At 36.7% G+C, this 18883-nt stretch overlaps 1 protein-coding gene and 1 long non-coding RNA gene across 3 annotated transcripts in view; both read right to left on the bottom strand.

Annotated features, from left to right (window-relative positions):
• LOC125233830 (organic cation transporter protein-like) overlaps nt 1-18883 on the bottom strand; it is a 68564-nt gene that overhangs the window by 16284 nt on the left and 33397 nt on the right. The window lies entirely within an intron of this gene.
• On the bottom strand, nt 7-18056 carry LOC125233831. Its single transcript, XR_007177897.1, has 4 exons — nt 17825-18056; nt 11014-11148; nt 10760-10850; nt 7-105 (listed from the first exon to the last, which is right to left on the bottom strand). It is a non-coding gene; the product is annotated as an uncharacterized LOC125233831 (long non-coding RNA).

The raw sequence follows: 18883 nt of genomic DNA, 5'->3' as shown, positions 1-18883 counted from the left end.
GGTATCCGGGGTGGCACATGAGGAGCCCACGACGGTCCTGGTCAGTTCCATGTCGCTAACAGGTCCGGGTTCTCCATTTTAGTAGTAGCAAGGTGCTCCGCATTCCTGTAATAATGGTGATATAGTCAATGAACATTAATTAACAGTTATTTGTTATGCTAGGGGGCAAAGTTGTATTTTAACGCCGAGTGTGGAATTGAAAAATGAGCAAGTGAAAGGATTCTATAGTTGAACCACGAGCGAAGTGAGTGGTTCGAGAATAGAACTCTAAACTTGCGTGTTTTAAAACACGAGAAGTAAAATACATTTGCACCCGAGTGTAACACAAAACTTTTCCCCTCACTATAGCGAGGAAACTACAACGCAAAAAATGCGTTTATCACTGCTTCCAGTAGTTCCACAGGTGGTAAATCATCTTTATTACTAGATTCACCTACATTTATCAATTTTAAAGCAGTTAATTTGACTTTATTCAAGGTCAAATTACTTTACGCACTAGTGGATAAAATGCGTTTTTACCCGCTGGTATTAAAGGACAAAACACGTGTTTCCGAGCTAGTGAGGGGGAAAATGTTTTTTCATCGCACTCTATTGCTATTTTGCACTTAATACATGCCAAGTTGCGCTTTCGCTTTCTCCCAGACCGGACTGTAGCTCCGGTTAAAAAGCCGTAATATAAGTAGTTCTCGAGATATTAAGTTATGTGACAGACGGACGGACACACAAGACGGACGGAACGGCACCATAAAGGTTCCTTTTGTACCTTTTTGGTACGGAACCCTAAAAAACCGCCGCTTTTGGAGTTCTGGTGAAAGGTACTTACGAATGTTGAATAGGCTACTTGCCTCCTAGTCAAATCAGCTTCCCTTTAAGAACTGTCAAAACGAATTTTAACGTTTTGCTAATATGAAATCGAATTGAGTGACGTCACGTTCAACTCATTTACTTTATATATTTCTACCTGACGAATTAAATAGAATTTGTATTTAAAAATAACTTCTATCCATGTTTTCCTTATATTTATCTGATGCTTTATTTCGTGCATGGTATTAAATAATTTATTTTAAGTACAGTCAAGTTCCATGTTGTGTAGAAATGTGTATTTTTTAAAACTGCTTTCAATGTCTGGTTATTTGATGGAAATACAAATGAATACATCAATAACGTATACCTACCGTTAAGGTTTAAGGAGTTCCCTCAATTCGTCATGAATCCAATATCCGACTACCTATAAGAAATCGAGTTTGACAAAATTTGAGTTAAAAACTCAATATGCTTAGCAAACAAAGATCCTTTTGTGTCGTCTTTGAGAAGTTTCGTTCTGATCATCATAAGCAGTTCCACTGCACCAACCCCAAACTCAAGTAATTTTGGAGAAAATAGGCTGTGACAGACGGACAGACAGGCGCACGAGTGATCCTATGAGGGTTCCGTTTTTCCTTTTGAGGTACGGAATCCTAAAACCAAAGTCATAATAAGTGTCTCGTTCAAATTTGAGTAGTTCCGTTCTGATCATCATCAGCAGTTCCACTGCACTAAATGTCACTGTTCGGTACGGTCGACTACAAAGAGATGTATCCATTTCTCACCTTATTACGATGCAAGAAGCTGAAAAAGTGTATACATCTCTTTGTAGTCGACCGTACGTAAACGCATGCTGTTCTTATAATAACACAAAAACCAATATATGTATACCTGAATAAATTAAAGTTATGGTCTTTGGGAGCCTGGGGTCTGCTTTGACAATCAATCCCAAGATTTGGCGTAGGCACTAGTTTAACGAAAGCGACTTCCATCTGACCTTCCAACCCGATGGGTAATTAGGGCTTTATTAGGATTACCCGGTTTCCTCACGATGCTGTCCTTCAGCGAAAAGCTACTGGCAAATATCAAATGACATTTCGCACATAAATTCCAAAAACCTCATTAGTGCGATCCGGGGTTCGAACCCGCGAGCTCTAACGCGACCACTGTTCTGAACGTAAATGCATACTGTTCCTATAATAATACTAAATTAAGTCACTATAAGTGTGTCGTCCAGATTTGAGGAGTTCCTTTATGACCATCATCAGCAGTTCCACTGCACCAAATGTCACTGTTATGAATGTACTTAAATTAAAGCTATTCTCATATAAATACCAAATTCATTGTAAGTGTGCCGTGCAGATTTGAGGAGTTCCATTCTGATCCATTTTCATCATCATCAGTTCCATTGCACTGAGTTCCACTGTTCTGAACATAAATGCATGCTGTTCTTATAAAAATACCAAAGTCACTATGAGTGTGCCTTTCAGACTTGAGGAGTTCCGTTCTGACCATCATCAGCAGTTCCACTGCACCAAATGTCACTGTTCCGTACATATATGCATGCTGTTCTTATAAAAACACAAAAATCACCACATGTATGCCTTCAAGATTCGAGGAGTTGCCTTGATTTCTCCAGGATCCCATCATCAGAACTGGGTTTTGATAAAAATAGGACTAATCTCAAATCTGTATACATATATACATTCAATCAAAAAAAAAATGAAATCGGTCCTGTAACAACGGAGAAATCGACAACATAAAGAAACCGGTCAAGTGCGAGTCGGACTGGCCCACTGAGTAGTATCCGTACAAACTTACAAAAGTTAAAATAATCTCATGTATCTCATATATGTACCTATAACTTTAAAGATTTGACTATAATTACCTATAGGTATCGGTGAATTCGCTAACTAATTTGCGCGACCTGTTTAGTATGTTAGTTTTTCAGGGATAATTATTTCTTAATGTTAACTCATTTGCATAGTTTAATCTTAATTTAGAAGAGATTTTTTTTACATATAATCTCGTATTCATTTGTAGTTCGATCTGTTCGATAAAATCCGCAAGGGTGGTTAAATTGATTTTAAATCTGATTAGTTTTTAAAACCGAAGTAAATTACACATATGAAAGAAAAAGTGACCAAGGCCTCCAGTGCCTGAGGCTGGAATCGAACCAACGTACCCTGCAATCGCGGCAGATGCCTATTTCCGCTCGGCCACCCAGGTCACAGATGCTGAGGTCGAAATTATCTCTCATATGAGTAATCTATACAAGGACTCGCAGCGCCCTCTGACCATCCCTAGAACCTTCCTTCCTTCCTTGACAGATTTGAGGCGGCGGTTAAAAATAGTTTTGATATGTACAATTTGAGCTTTTTCATACGATACCCCACTTGACGTAGTAGCTTGACATGATTTACGGTTTGCCATTAGAAGTTAAAAATGTTCATACCTGTTCCAAATTTCAAATCGATAGCAAAATTACCTAGTTCTCGAGATATTTAGAAATATGACAGACAGACAGACATACGGACAGAGTGGGACCATAAAGGTTCCTTTTGTACCTTTTTGGTACGGAACCCTAAAACCAAAAAAAATACAGACGAATTGAGAACCCCCTTCCTTGAGATTTGGAGCGGCGGTAAAGTTAAAGAAAAACATGAACCCTAATAATTATATAACCTCCTTTATTTTCGATAAAAAAAGTCTGTTAAAAAAGGGACATAACTCTTTTCAACTAATCAGTTCAGTATTTTTTTATGAATTCAAGCTTTTATTTTTATAAATTTAACCCTTAAATGCATGACCTTGACAAAGATTAATTCAATTGACAATAAAATTGATTGATTGATTGTATTTTGACATGCTGTCATTACAGTCAAAAATAGATGATGCATATACACCGTGTTTCACTTAACACTAAAAACCTGAAAACAGTTTGTTCGGAATCGAGAGTAGAATCGATTGAGCTATATCTTGATGGGGGTAATATTTTTATTTAAATTAGTATTATTAGTTATTTTTTAGGTGCCCATTCTATTGTACTCGTAATACAACATTGTGTATATCGCATTGCTAGAGGTTGTTTACCTTTTTTCAGTATTTAGGGGTATTAATACTGGCTGGTTACATGGACGATTATTTTTTCCGCTACTAGTTTGACGTTGTTTGTCAGTTCAATCTTAATGTTTATCATAAGTCATAACAAATTGAACTCGTACCTAATTACAACCTTGTCATTTTGAATATTGAGTTTATTTGCTTACTGCGATTACCTATCCAATTTGAAGTTTACTGTGACAAAGCTTTAAAGTGTTTTACAGTGACATCTTAGCTGTCTATTGGTAAACCTTATGTCGTTGCAGTAACGTACACAAATAAATAGTCTTATGGTTTATGATGGTAGTTAGCAACTATTTTATTGAGTGTAGAGCTAAAAGTCAAGTAGAGCTGTACAGAAAATTAAAAATTCAATTAAAAAAAAAGTAACGATCAGATTAAAAGATGAATACTCTAGATGAGTTTAAAAAAATAAAAATCAGTTGGGGTGTCTGAGGTTTTGAGTGATACCGGAAACACCGTGTATACATCGCTGTGCATTAAAGGGTTAAGTCGTTTTTCCTCTATTGTTGGCATTGTAGATACACAGATATTTTCAATTTTGTTAAGAGGCCTTATTCCTAAAGACGAGCGTTTTTTGCAAAATAGAACCTTTTTCATTCAAAATTATAAAGAAACTATAAATGATTATTAAAAAAATGATAATGTCCCTAAAAGTACATATCTTAAGCTAGAAAGTCAATTGGTACTACTTTAAAATATGTCTTTTTATACTTCCGAAAAATCAGTTTTTTCGAAAGACGTTTTCAAATTTCGTAGTGGAATAGCTCGTTTAGAATCGTGATTGTGCTGTTAAAAATGTTATTTTGGGTAATAAATGATCACAATCCTATTTGTTATATCCTGTACGAGTTAGCTAATACTTTGACATTTTAAGATTTACTTGAAATGGTGGATAAATAACCTTCCGTATCCTCCCCATTTTTTCGATAAAAAGAGGTTTACATTATGTATTTTTCCTGCGATTCCTGCATTTTTTGTAACTCTTAAATAATATTATCCTAAACTAGAACTTCTTATTGACCTATAAAAAAAAATCATACATATAAGACATACCTTTCTGTCGATAGATATGTTTTTAAAACACCTAAAATTCGAATAAAAGACACTGTGCTAACGCGAGCCCGCTCAGTCTGCGCCGAGCGTTCGAAGACAACGGACCTGCGTTTGATCGTCCGGCGCACCTAGCTTTCGTAAGCAGCGCGATAGTTCCGAGAAGTGCCGTAAACTGCGACTAAACAAATCTTGATCCTTTTTACACCTTATGCAATTTTAGCATTCGACATGCTTTTCATATGATTTTGGATTTTAAGTTATACGTGAAGTTTGTTGAGAGTTTGAATTATTATTATATTTTGGGACCAGGATGAGGTTCTGATTCTCATGATGATGGAGTCAGGCAGGAGATGTTCAACAGAACTGCTATTCTACTTATCATAACTCCACCATGTTTGGGCTCATTAGATTTGGGCTGATGAGCACCATCGATCTAGATGAGGTCCAAGGTCTCATGATGGAGTCAGGAGGTGGTCAACAGAACTGCTATTCTCCTCATCATAACCCCATCATATTTGGGCTCATTAGATTTGGGCTGACGAGCACCATCGAACTAGATGAGGTCCAAGGTCTCATGACGGGGTCAGGAGGTGGCCAACAGAACTGCTATTCTCCTCATCATAACCCCATCATGTTCGGGCTCATTAGATTTGGGCTGACGAGCACCATCGAACTAGATGAGGTCCAAGGTCTCATGATGGAGTCAGGAGGTGGTCAACAGAACTGCTATTCTCCTCATCATAACCCCATCATGTTTGGGCTCATTAGATTTGGGCTGACGAGCACCATCGAACTAGATGAGGTCCAGGGTCTCATGATGGACTCAGGAGGTGGTCAACAGAACTGCTATTCTCCTCATCATAACCCCATCATGTTTGGGCTCATTAGATTTGGGCTGACGAGCACCATCGAACTAGATGAGGTCCAAGGTCTCATGACGGGGTCAGGAGGTGGCCAACAGAACTGCTATTCTCCTCATCATAACCCCATCATGTTCGGGCTCATTAGATTTGGGCTGACGAGCACCATCGAACTAGATGAGGTCCAAGGTCTCATGATGGAGTCAGGAGGTGGTCAACAGAACTGCTATTCTATTCATAAGACTGCTTGCACTTACATTGACATTATACTTTACATAATGCTATTAAACCTAATGAAGCGTTGTTTTATTACCTAAATCTCAAAACCCTCTAAATAAAATATGTATAGTAAGGAAGGAGCAAAAATTTAACCGCAGGCTTTCCAAACCGACGATGTTTGATCAGCTACTTTTAGAACAAACATGTACATAATTTGATTTTCACCCTTTCAAATGTTTCTAAGACGCAATGTTTTGCACAGGTCACGTCATGCACAGTTAAACTGTGGAATGAATTGTTGCCAGCGGTATTTCCGGACCGATGCGACCTTCAAACCTTCAAGAAAAGAACGTACATCCATCTTAAAGGCCGGCAACGCACCAACACTTCTGGTGCTTCGGGTGTCCATAGCCGGCAGTGATCGCTTACCATCAGGCAACTTGTCTGCTCGTTTGCCTCCTATCCCATAAAAAAAACGTTTAATAATTTTTAAGAAAAAAAAACCGCCGCCTTTTGGGTTCTGATGAAAGCTACTTGCGAATGTTGGATTATGTACAAATACATACATACAATCACGCCTGTATCCCATAAAGGGGTAGGCAGAGCACATGTAGAAATGTGTAGGTATTTTTTAAAACTGCTTTTAATGCTTTAATTATTAAATTTTTTAAATCGGTCCAGTAACGACGGAGATATCGAGGAACAAACAAAAAAAAAACAGACGAATTGAGAACCGTCCTTCCTTGAGAGATTTGAAGCGATGGTTAAAAAGTGACACAACATCAAGAGCAGTTCCACTGCACCAAATGTCACTATTCTGGACGTAAGTGCATGCTGTTCTTATAAAAATATGAAAGTCACTATAACTGTGCCGTTTAGATTTAGGGAGTTCCGGTCTGACCATCATCAACAGTTCCACTGCACCAAATGTCATTGTTCCGTACGTAAATGCATGCTATTCATATAAAATAAGCGCGTTACAAAACACGGAGAAACTAAAAAGCAAAAAATAATAAACCTTTGAATTCAGATTTCTTATCGGATTGCAATAATCTAAACATCCAAATTATAAACAAATCAATTATTTTTGGAGTCGGTGCCAGCCTGCGTATGGTTGGGTGGGGCAAACAGGCAATAGCAAGGCGACGAACAGGTCTGGTACCGACTGCAAAAATAATTGGTTTGTTTATAATTTGGATGTTTAGATTATTGCAATACGATAAGAAATCTGAATTCAAAGGTTTATTATTTTTTGCTTTTTAGTTTCTCCGTGTTTTGTAACGCGCTTATTTTTTAAAACTGCTTTTAATGCTTTAATTATTAGATGGCAACATAAATGAATATACGTATCACTAAGGTTTGAGGAGTTTCCTCAATTCCTCATGAATCCGATATTATATTATAAGAAATCGAAGCTTGACAAACTTTGACTTGAAAACTCAATATGCTTAACAAACATAACTAAATAAATAAATGTCACTGTTCTGAACTTAAATGCATGCTTTTCTTGCAAAAATACCAAAGTCACTTATGAGTGTGCCGTTCAGATTTGAGGAGTACGGTTCTGACTATCATCAGCAGTTCCACTGCACCAAATGTCACTGTTCTGGACGCAAGTGCATGCTGTTCTTATAAAAATACCAAAGTCACTATAAGCGTGCCGTTCAGATTTGAGGAGTTCGGTTCTGACCATCAGCAGTTCCACTGTACCAAATGTCACTGTTCTAGACGTAAGCGCATGCTGTTCTTATAAAAATGGCAAAGTCACTATAAGCGTGCCGTTCAGATTTGAGGAGTTCGGTTCTGACCATCATCAGCAATTCCGCTGCACCAAATGTCACTGTTCTGGATGAAAGTGCATGCTGTTCTTATAAAAATACCAAAGTCACTATAAGCGTGCCGTTCAGATTTGAAGAGTTCTATTCTGGCCATCATCAGCAGTTCCACTGCACCAAATGTCACTGTTCCGTACCTAAATGCATGCTGTTCCTTTAAAAACACAAAAATCACTATATGTATGCCTTTCAGATTCGAGGAGTTCCCTCGATTTCTCCAGGATCCCATCATCAGAACTGGGTTCTGAGAAAAATGGGACCAATCTGTATGCATATACATTCAATTAAAAAAAAATAATTTCAAAATCGGTCCAGTAACGACGGAGATATCGAGGAACAAACATTAAAAAAAAAAAAAAAATAAATAAAAAACTTTTTAACAAAAAATAAAACCGCCTTCAAAAATAAGCGCGTAACAAAACACGGAGAAACTAAAAAGCCAAAAATAATAAACCTTTCAATTCAGATTTCTTATCGTATTGCAATAAGCTAAACATCCAAATTATAAACAAATCAATTATTTTTGTAGTCGGTACCAGACCTGTTCGTCGCCTTGCTATTGCCTGTTTGCCCCACCCAACCATACACAGGCTGGTACCGACTCCAAAAATAATTGATTTGTTTATAATTTGGATGTTTAGCTTATTGCAATACGATAAGAAATCTGAATTGAAAGGTTTATTATTTTTGGCTTTTTAGTTTCTCCGTGTTTTGTAACGCGCTTATTTTTGAAGGCGGTTTTATTTTTTGTTAAAAAGTTTATTTATTTGTTGATTTTTAGTGGTTCCTAGTGATATTATATGTATCAGTCCGAATACATGTACAGTAGTGAAAGAATTATCCTTTAACTCCTAACCATTGAGGAGTTGACCTTCCATCATCAGCTCAGTTGATTTTTAGTGGTTCCTAGTGATATTATATGTATCAGTCCGAATACATGTACAGTAGTGAAAGAATTATCCTTTAACTCCTAACCATTGAGGAGTTGACCTTCCATCATCAGCTCAGCCACATAAAATTATTACCATCAGACGTAAATACTGGTGTACCTTTGAAAAATAGACTAAAAACATTACATGTGCCTATAACATTTGAAGAGTTCCCTCGATTTCTCCAGGATCCCATCATCAGACCCTGACTTGGTGCCAATGGGACCATCTCGGGGTTATACCGGTTCGATCAAAAAAAAAATTTTGAAAATCGGTCCACGATTCTCGGAGATATCGAGTAACATACATACAAAAAAAAAATAAAAAAAATAAAAAAAAAAAAAAACATTCAGTCGAATTGAGAACCTCCTCCTTTTTTGAAGTCGGTTAAAAAACACAAAAATCGCTATATGTATGCCTTTCAGACTTGAGGAGTTCCCTGGATTTCTCCAGGATCCCATCATCAGAACTGGGTTCTGATAAAAATGGGACCAATCAGTATGCATATACATTCAATAAAAAAACAGAAATCACTATTAAACTATTCTCTAATTTCAAGTTCCTAACTAAAATTTTCTTAATAAAAAAAAACAAATTGATCCCGATACAAACTTTCACCCCCTTTTTAACCGACTTCAAAAAAGGAGGAGGTTCTCAATTCGACTGAATGTTTTTTTTTTTTATTATTTTTTTGTATGTATGTTACTCGATATCTCCGAGAATCGTGGACCGATTTTCAAAATTTTTTTTTTGATCGAACCGGTATAACCCCGAGATGGTCCCATTGGCACCAAGTCAGGGTCTGATGATGGGATCCTGGAGAAATCGAGGGAACTCTTCAAATGTTATAGGCACATGTAATGTTTTTAGTATATTTTTCAAAGGTACACCAGTATTTACGTCTGATGGTAATAATTTTATATGGCTGAGCTGATGATGGAAGGTCAACTCCTCAATGGTTAGGAGTTTAAGGATAATTATTTCACTACTGTACATGTATTCGGACTGATACATATAATATCACTAGGAACCACTAAAAATCAACTGAGCTGATGATGGAAGGTCAACTCCTCAATGGTTAGGAGTTAAAGGATAATTCTTTCACTACTGTACATGTATTCGGACTGATACATATAATATCACTAGGAACCACTAAAAATCAACAAATAAATAAACTTTTTAACAAAAAATAAAACCGCCTTCAAAAATAAGCGCGTTACAAAACACGGAGAAACTAAAAAGCCAAAAATAATAAACCTTTCAATTCAGATTTCTTATCGTATTGCAATAAGCTAAACATCCAAATTATAAACAATTCAATTATTTTTGGAGTCGGTACCAGCCTGTGTATGGTTGGGTGGGTCAAACAGGCAATAGCAAGGCGACGAACAGGTCTGGTACCGACTACAAAAATAATTGATTTGTTTATAATTTGGATGTTTAGCTTATTGCAATACGATAAGAAATCTGAATTGAAAGGTTTATTATTTTTGGCTTTTTAGTTTCTCCGTGTTTTTCCCTCTACTAGGGGTGTAAATTTTCATAATCGATTCTTATCTCTTCGAAATTTTGTTAATGCAATCTATACAAATTTCGACTTTCTAGCTTTCGTAGTTTCGGCTCAGCGGTGTTGGTTGTTGAATCAATCAATTAGGAAACCTGTATTTATATATGTATATGTAGACTACTATACTTTTACTACATTCATACACCTTATTTACTACTACCATACCATGAACAGGAAATTCCCCGTATAAAATTGAAAATTATGTTATTACCAATTTAATTCAAAACTATCAAGATTATTTGTGTCGGCGTTGAAACGCGCGTTGAGTTGCAGGTGCTCGCGTACCGAGCGCCAACGCCATCTATCGATGGCCGTTTCGTGAAATTGATGAGCGCTCTAAGGAATAAGGAGTCTTAAACTTATTACCTGGCTCTCAGATTCTCCGCTCATTGTAGCTGCTTCTGTGAACGTCGGCGATTCTTGACGTTTGGGTTCCGACGCGCCTTCATCATTAAATCTGCAATAATAATGATCACGAATAAATCAGAAGTTTCCAACCATTGGCGTGTGCAAAGGGCTTGGCACTTGGCAGTAATAGTTATTTGTTATACAAGGGGGCAAAGATGTATTTGAACGTCGAATGTGGAATTGAAAAACTAGCAATAAAATTGAAAGGATACCTGCGTTTCACGATAAAATATCAAGAGCCAACACCATGACAGCTCCTCGAAACAATCACTAGTCCTTGTTCCAGGAAGCCCAGGAGATCCGAAAATTGGTCCTGGACAAATCGGCCTTGGTCCGATGAAGAATCACTGTAACATAAAAAATAAATTTACAAGTTAATTAGTGTTAATTTACAAGAGAAAATGCTTGAGTTGCTAAAAAATCCCTCAACTCTTCATGGATTCCAACATCAGGCCCCGTAGCCGAATGGCATTTCTCCGACGCCAAACGAAAGCGATACGCCGCTGGCTCTGTCGCGCCAATACGCAAGCGCGATAGAGATAGATATCTACTAGCGCTTCGTTTCGTGAGCGTTTCGTGAGCGATTGTGCCATTCGGCTAGCCACCCTGAACAGCGCAGGTTTCGACATGTCACAAAAGAACGCCACCTCAATAAGTCAATACGTAGGCAACAGAACCCTAGGCGTTACGGGGCCCGAATAGAAGGGGCAAACTAAGAAAGAGGTAGCGCAATATCATTTTTAGGGTTCCGTACCAAAAAGGTACAACAGGAACCCTTATGGTGCGACTCTGTCCGTCTGTCTGTCCGTCTGTCACATTCCTAAATATCTCGAGAACTACTAATGCTATCAATTTGAAATTTGGAATAGTTGTGAACATTGTGAACCTCTACAAATAGAACATATAATTTTTTTTAATTTATTAATTTTAATTGTAGAACATGGCCAAAATGAAAGGGGGGCAAACTGTAAATTTCAAGTTACTAGGTCAAGTGGGGTATCGTTAGAAAGAGCTCAAATTGAACGTAAATAAACTATTTTTTTTTAAATTTTTGTTGTGGAAAAAAAAAGAATTTTGAAGGAAAATGTAAAAAAAAATACCGTTCCCCCCCCCTTATCTCCGAAGTTTACCAACGAAAAATTATCAAAATTTTAGGAAACATTTGTTTTATGCTAAATATTACAGGAAAAATATAATCGTGTTTGTATCTTGAAAACCTTTTTTTTAATTCACAAAAAACTTTTCAGATTTTTACTTTTAATTTACCCACCTTTGCGGATGTATATAGTACTTCAAATTAATACGAGATGTTACGTAAATCAAATTCTTTCCAATAAAGTAAAAATTGTTTAAATCGGTTAACATTATAAAGAATAATCCCTGAAAAACCAACATACTAATATGGTCGCGCAAATTAGTTAGCGAATTCACCGAGAGATGGCGCTATACACAATAATGCTCATTAGTACCTATACTTTTGTCTTCTAGTCAAGTCGTTAGAGGTATGTGAATACGTGAGATTATTTTAACTGGGGAGTTTGAAAGTTTGTACGGAACCCTCGGTGGGCGATTCTGACTCGCACTTGACCGGTTTTTTAAATTTGTTTTAGAATAACGTCACTTTTATTCGAAAACTTTTTTACAAACCTATTTAAGTGTAGAGAAAAAAGTTTTGTACCGAACCGAACTTATCCAACGACTATAAGGTAACGGGCCCAATCATGGACAGTTTAAGATGAAATTTTGCCTATTTTCGATATTTCACTGAAACATGTAAAAATTCTACCGCTAAACGTGTTAAAACTTGAATGTCTTATCTTTCTTTTACATTTCCAGCGCATTGCAGAATAGATACTCCTATTGGTTTCTTCATAATTAACAAATTAAAGCAAGGTGCTTTTTCTCCAATCATGGACGGCAGTTCTCCAGTAATGGATCCCCCATTATGAACGGTGAAATAAGTTTAAAAATTTACATTTAAAGCAACCTAATACTCAATGAGACAATTTTATATACCCCAAATAAAATTAGTTTGGGTTATTTTAACATAGGATTGTTTCTTGTAAATTTTGGTTTTTGTAAATTGTTCCTTGTCCACGGAACGGAGGTACGCAGTTTTCCGGGTCCAGTTATGGACACTCGCAAACTCGCGAATTTCTTTATATCTTTGGAGTAACAAACTAGTATGTTTTATACCTTATCTCATGGTTAATACAGTAAGTAAAACTCATTCAAGTTTACACCGAGTATTATTTTTTTTATTAATTTATACACGAACTCTACTCTCTTAGCAACCTTATTTAATGAGAATTTTTACTAATATTTTTTTCAGTAAACTGATGACTTTTATCTAGCCGCCAAATCCTTCAGAAATAACCGAATTAAATGAAACGTCAAAATTAAGCAGCTCTATTACTCTTGTTTATGGTACAATGCCGTCAATTTTGAGGAACTAATTTCAAATTATTATTTTTAAGGATTTGTCCATAATGGTATCACCGTCCATTATGGGGTATTTTACATTATACCAAGAACCATTTAATACAGGACCAGCAGAGTCCATACTAAATACCGTACCCCAGCTGGCAGCCGTCAATCTATGTCGCTAGATGTCACTAAGAGTGTCATTTGAATAAAAATGTCGTTATTTAACACGTTCACTGCGGAGCCGGATTTTGTGAACTCGCTCTCAGTGCGTTACAACCCATGAGAGTCCTGTATTGAGCTTTCTCTCTGTGCGGTACAAGTCAATTACAGCTTGTAAGGAGGGTTTCATATTTTACTTAAAATACCTTTACCAGATACACATTTATTAAATTTTATTGAAAAAATATTTAGTCTAATAACTAATCTACACAATACTGTCTTCGCCGAAGGTGATGACTGTTCGTTTAGATTTTATAGACGAATTAATTAACAGGTCAAAATTGACTTGTGCCGCACAGCCAGAACGGGCACAGGTAAAAATGTCGATGATTTAGTAGTTATGAGGAAAATAAACGAACTAATATATCGATCCAATTCTTACTTTCTTTACCTTTAATGTAACCAGATTTTTATATACAACCAAAACTTTTAACTTTGCTCTTAACATTATTTAAAAAACGATTTTTAGAAATTTTAGTAAATATTTTGCATCAAGCAATTTGAACTTTTTACAATATATTTTTACGTAATAATATTTAGCAAAATTGTAAGCGTTTTGCGTATAAAACCGTTATATTGTATTTAACGAATTTCATTTAAAACAATCGAAATACATTTTTTCACCACAAAATAACGTGTGGATTGATAATATGGTAACAACACTAATGTATTTTGCCCTTTGCTCTAGTGCTATACAAGGTCGTGCGTAACAGGTCATTAAAGGCCCTGTTCCGCACTGAATAACAAAAGTCTAAGACTGGTGCGAACAGGACATATGTGACCTGTTTATTAATTTATATGCTGTCAAATAGAGTGTAAAATGATAAATATAAACGTATACTTGACTATATAAAAATAATAAAATATAACAATGATATGGGCTTCGCACCAGGGTAAAGTTGCGCATTTCTGTCGCCGCACCAGGGGGAAGTCCAGAACAGGGTCAGAATGACCTGTTTCGCAGTGAACGTGTTAAAAAAACCGGCCAAGAGCGTGTCGGGCCACGCTCAGTGTAGGGTTCCGTAGTTTTCTGTATTTTTCTCAAAAACTACTGAACCTATCAAGTTCAAAACAATTTTCCTAGAAAGTATTTATAAAGTTCTACTTTTGTCATTTTTTTCATATTTTTTAAACATATGGTTCAAAAGTTAGAGGGGGGGGGGACGCACATTTTTTTCCTTTAGGAGCGATTATTTACGAAAATATTAATATTATCAAAAAGCGATCTTAGTAAACCCTTATTCATTTTTTAATACCTATCCAACAATATATCACACGTTGGGGTTGGAATGAAAAAAATATCAGCCCCCACTTTACATGTAGGGGGGGGTACCCTAATAAAACATTTTTTTCCATTTTTTATTTTTGCACTTTGTTGGCGTGATTGATATACATATTGGTACCAAATTTCAGCTTTCTAGTGCTAACGGTTACTGAGATTATCCGCGGACGGACGGACAGACGGACGGACGGACGGACGGACGGACGGACAGACAGACATGGCGAAACTATAAGGGTTCCTAGTTGACTACGGAACCCTAAAAATACGCACGCGGTAGTTCAACGGCATTACAAATGATACAGTAAAAAGTATATAGATGACGCTAGGGGCCCGTGTCATGTTTCAGTCCCTGTTTACAACGCAAGCCATCGGCATCGTTCTTATTTTGAATTATGACAGTCATCCAAAAGAGTACCATACTGTCAAATTTTCTATCGCTTTCATTTTGAGCGTGACGTCAATGATTAGTAATATTACTTTCAATATATTTCAAATTTATATTTTAAATGAGGCCATTTCGAATAGTGTTTATGATTATGATAGATATCATGTTGACAATCAATCTCCGTCTCGCTCGCACCAATCCTATATTTGTACGAGTGCGACCGAAACGAGTTGAGTATTATTTAAAGATTTTTGAATGTGCAAAATCCATGAAGAATAGAAATAAAGGAGCAACCTCTTTAAGTATCAGAAGTGCACATATAAAAGAAAAGATAGGTGGCGCTGCAATCGCAGGTGCATAAGGGTTTGACAATCTCTTTGCCTTCTCGGTAGTGAGTGACCCCGCCTACGGAGCAAGGGGTCCCGGGTTCAAATCCTGGTGAGACCTTTATTATTTTTTTCTACTAATATTTTTCTTGAATTATTTTATTTTTTTAATGTCCAAAAATATTTTTTTGTTTTGTTACAACTTTTTTAAATTTCATTTGCAAGACTTACAACATTACTGAAGAATCCTAAGATGGGGCAAACAATGTAAAAGGGCTTAAGTTAACATTTGTATGAATAAAACAATAAATAAACACAAATAAAATACACAAAAAGAAAATAAATGTATAAAAAAAAACAAAAAGCAGAAAGATCGCTGTCAGAATTGAACCCGAGAACATCTGCGTACGAAGCCAGCGCACTACCACGGGACTACGTCTTGACTTGCTCAGTCTGACGAAATTAGCCTAGAGAAAAGAACGTCTAATGTCATCTCACATCGCTGATCATTGAGCGAGACATGCGCTCCAAGCGGAGATATTTGTAACTGCAATTACTTATAAAGGCTCAGCCGGTCATTTTTGCGACTGTTCTACTTCGACAGACTTTCCTCCTTATCTCTAGTCTCCCTGGCAAAATCTTATTGGTAGTTGTCACAAAAACCTACTTTTTCCATAAAGCCTGGCTTCCACATATGCGGAATCGAGCGGCGTCGAGTCGAGTTTTCATCTTATACATTTGAATGCTATTCGACGCATCATGAGAAATGCAAAATACGAAAGTATAGCTATTAGTAAACTACGTAATAATTTATGGCAGAAGGTCCTTTAAGTATTAGGGACTGAATAAATTAACCGACTTGGTATTACAGGGATCTCAACTCTTTTTTACGCCAGAAGAACTGTGTTGAAGGACCAGCGATTACGTAGTTCCTGACGAACTATTGTAATATAAAATAAAATAAAACGGAAAAATAAAATTATGGTAATTGATGCGTGCCGAACTTACTGCTGTTGTTTTCTCGACAGTTAAGCGGGCGGCCACCCTTTCGAATATTTACTTGGTTCACTCTTTCTTGTGTACACTCGCGAATCGTTATTTATTTAATTAATAATTATAACTTTATTCGTCGTTGCGGATATTTTTTCACATTGACATCGAATGTCTTTTAGTTTAGCAGATTGACGTATTTTCTTATATTTTTTAAGAAGGTCGGCAAAAAGGCGGGTGACACGACAAATAAAAATGAGGTTGAACCTATCATAAGGAAGAGCGAACGGGATGGACGATATGATATGAATGATAATGAATGAAAAGGGCGCGAACAAACTGAGTTGCGAAGACTTGGTGTTTTTACAAGTTTTGTTTTTGATGGGATACAGTATCTATTGTCTTAGTCCGTTTTTATCCGATCCGATATCGGATGTCGGAAGGATTTAAATGGAAAAACCGGCCAAGAGCGTGTCGGGCCACGCTCAGTGTAGGGTTCCGTAGTTTTCCGTATTTTTCTCAAAAACTACTGAACCTATCAAGTTCAAAATAATTTTCCTAGAAAGTCCTTATAAAGTTCTACTTTTGTGATTTTTTTCATATTTTTTAAACTTATGGTTCAAAAGTTAGAGGGGACGCACATTTTTTTCCTTTAGGAGCGATTATTTCCGAAAATATTAACATTATCAAAAAATGATCTTAGTAAACCCTTATTCATTTTTAAATACCTGCCCAACAATATATCACACGTTAGGGTTGGAATGAAAAAAAATATCAAACCCTACTTTACATGTAGGGGGGCAAACTAATAAAATATTTTTTTCCAATTTTTATTTTTGCACTTTGCTGGCGTGATTGATATACATATTGGTACCAAATTTCAGCTTTCTAGTGCTAACGGTTACTAAGATTATCCGCGGACGGACGGACGGACGGACAGAAAGACATGGCGAAACTATAAGGGTTCCTAGTTGACTACGGAACCCTAAAAACAAGTAAAAATATAGGTGAAATTATGTTTTTTTCAACTCCCGGGTTGCAAAACAATGCCATCTAGTTTTGAACCAAAAATTGAGCTTTTTTTAGGGGTACGCTTTTTTGTATGGGCTATGTCAGTCCAGTATTAAATGGTTCTTGATTATACTAATATAATATAGCAATACCCATGACGAATTTGTGTCAAATGTCAGATTCCAAATTGAACATTAATTTTGAAATCAGCAGCCCCGAAACCTAATTTACGACACTCCCATGACGACACAAAAGTTAGGAAAAAATGGGTTCTGTAATGAAATTAATGATAATTATACTAATGGTTAAGATGTGAACTTAAAATATAGCTTTTTTGGCTCACCTTAACTATAAACTGAAATAGACCTACCATAACTACTTACATAATTTGCTAACTGCCGGACAAGCGCTTGACGAGCAGCGCGACCCAGCTGCAGCTCTTTGTTTAGCCAACACCTGTCAGGAGCCATTGCCAAATAAATATCAGCATTCTGCTGACGGGCGTCAAACTCCGCCGCTAATCTCTGCTCCTGCTGCTGCTCCTGTTCTTCGTGTCGGTTCAGCGGAGGCAGTTCACAATTCGCTTTGTTAGCTATATTGTCAAGCACACAACACGTTTTAATGATCTTAGCTGCCGCTGCTGGCTTGTAGTGCAGTTTCTCCATTGACGACAAACACTACCAACTGATTTTTAGTCGCCCAAAACACCGCTCTATACAGTTGCGGGCTCGAACTTGTAAAGCGGTATAACGAGCTTCTGGAGATCCTACAGGTGCATCCAAAAGTCAGTGCATCCATCAGTGTTTGCCTCTGTGGGTAAGCTGAATCACCTGAAAGAATATAAAAATGTATGGCTGTGATATATTGAAATATACAATTATGCTACGAGTGTTTTGTCTAACAGTTCTTACTTAGAGTGATATTTAAATTGACTAAACAATAAATCACACGTGCACGGAAGAAGATATTACACAGAAGATACTATATTTCTTTTAGACATTTGTCAAATTTATGTCACGTTAGCTTTTTTTAAATATAAAATTATCATATCTACGTTTTCATGATGGGTCTACACCGACGCAAATGCACGTCATTCTTGTTTATTTTAATAATGCCAACGCCATCTTGCGACGAGTAGAGGAACCAAGTTGTGCCGAAAAAACTTGCAATTTACTCTTTGGTACGACAAAATCCCCGTCTAAGTGTCATAAACCAAACATGGCGGCCATACCCATCGACAAAAAAGTCTATATACTGTGCCATTCAGGAGAACGCATGCCTTGGTTCGTATTGTCAGGCCATGAGAGATTAAATTCGTGTAAAATTACGCAATTCATATCTTTGTAATGATATGATGATTCGAATTGCAATCTCATTCTGTCACTTTGACACAAGAGTAAAATCAAAGTAGAATCAATACTAGAGTCGTGACACGTTAGCAA

Source organism: Leguminivora glycinivorella, chromosome 15, assembly GCF_023078275.1.
Source record: "Leguminivora glycinivorella isolate SPB_JAAS2020 chromosome 15, LegGlyc_1.1, whole genome shotgun sequence".
In the NCBI taxonomy this organism is placed as follows: Eukaryota; Metazoa; Arthropoda; class Insecta; order Lepidoptera; family Tortricidae; genus Leguminivora; species Leguminivora glycinivorella.
The sequence above is the reverse complement of the archived record's forward strand: the minus strand, read 5'-3'. Positions and strand labels throughout refer to the sequence as shown.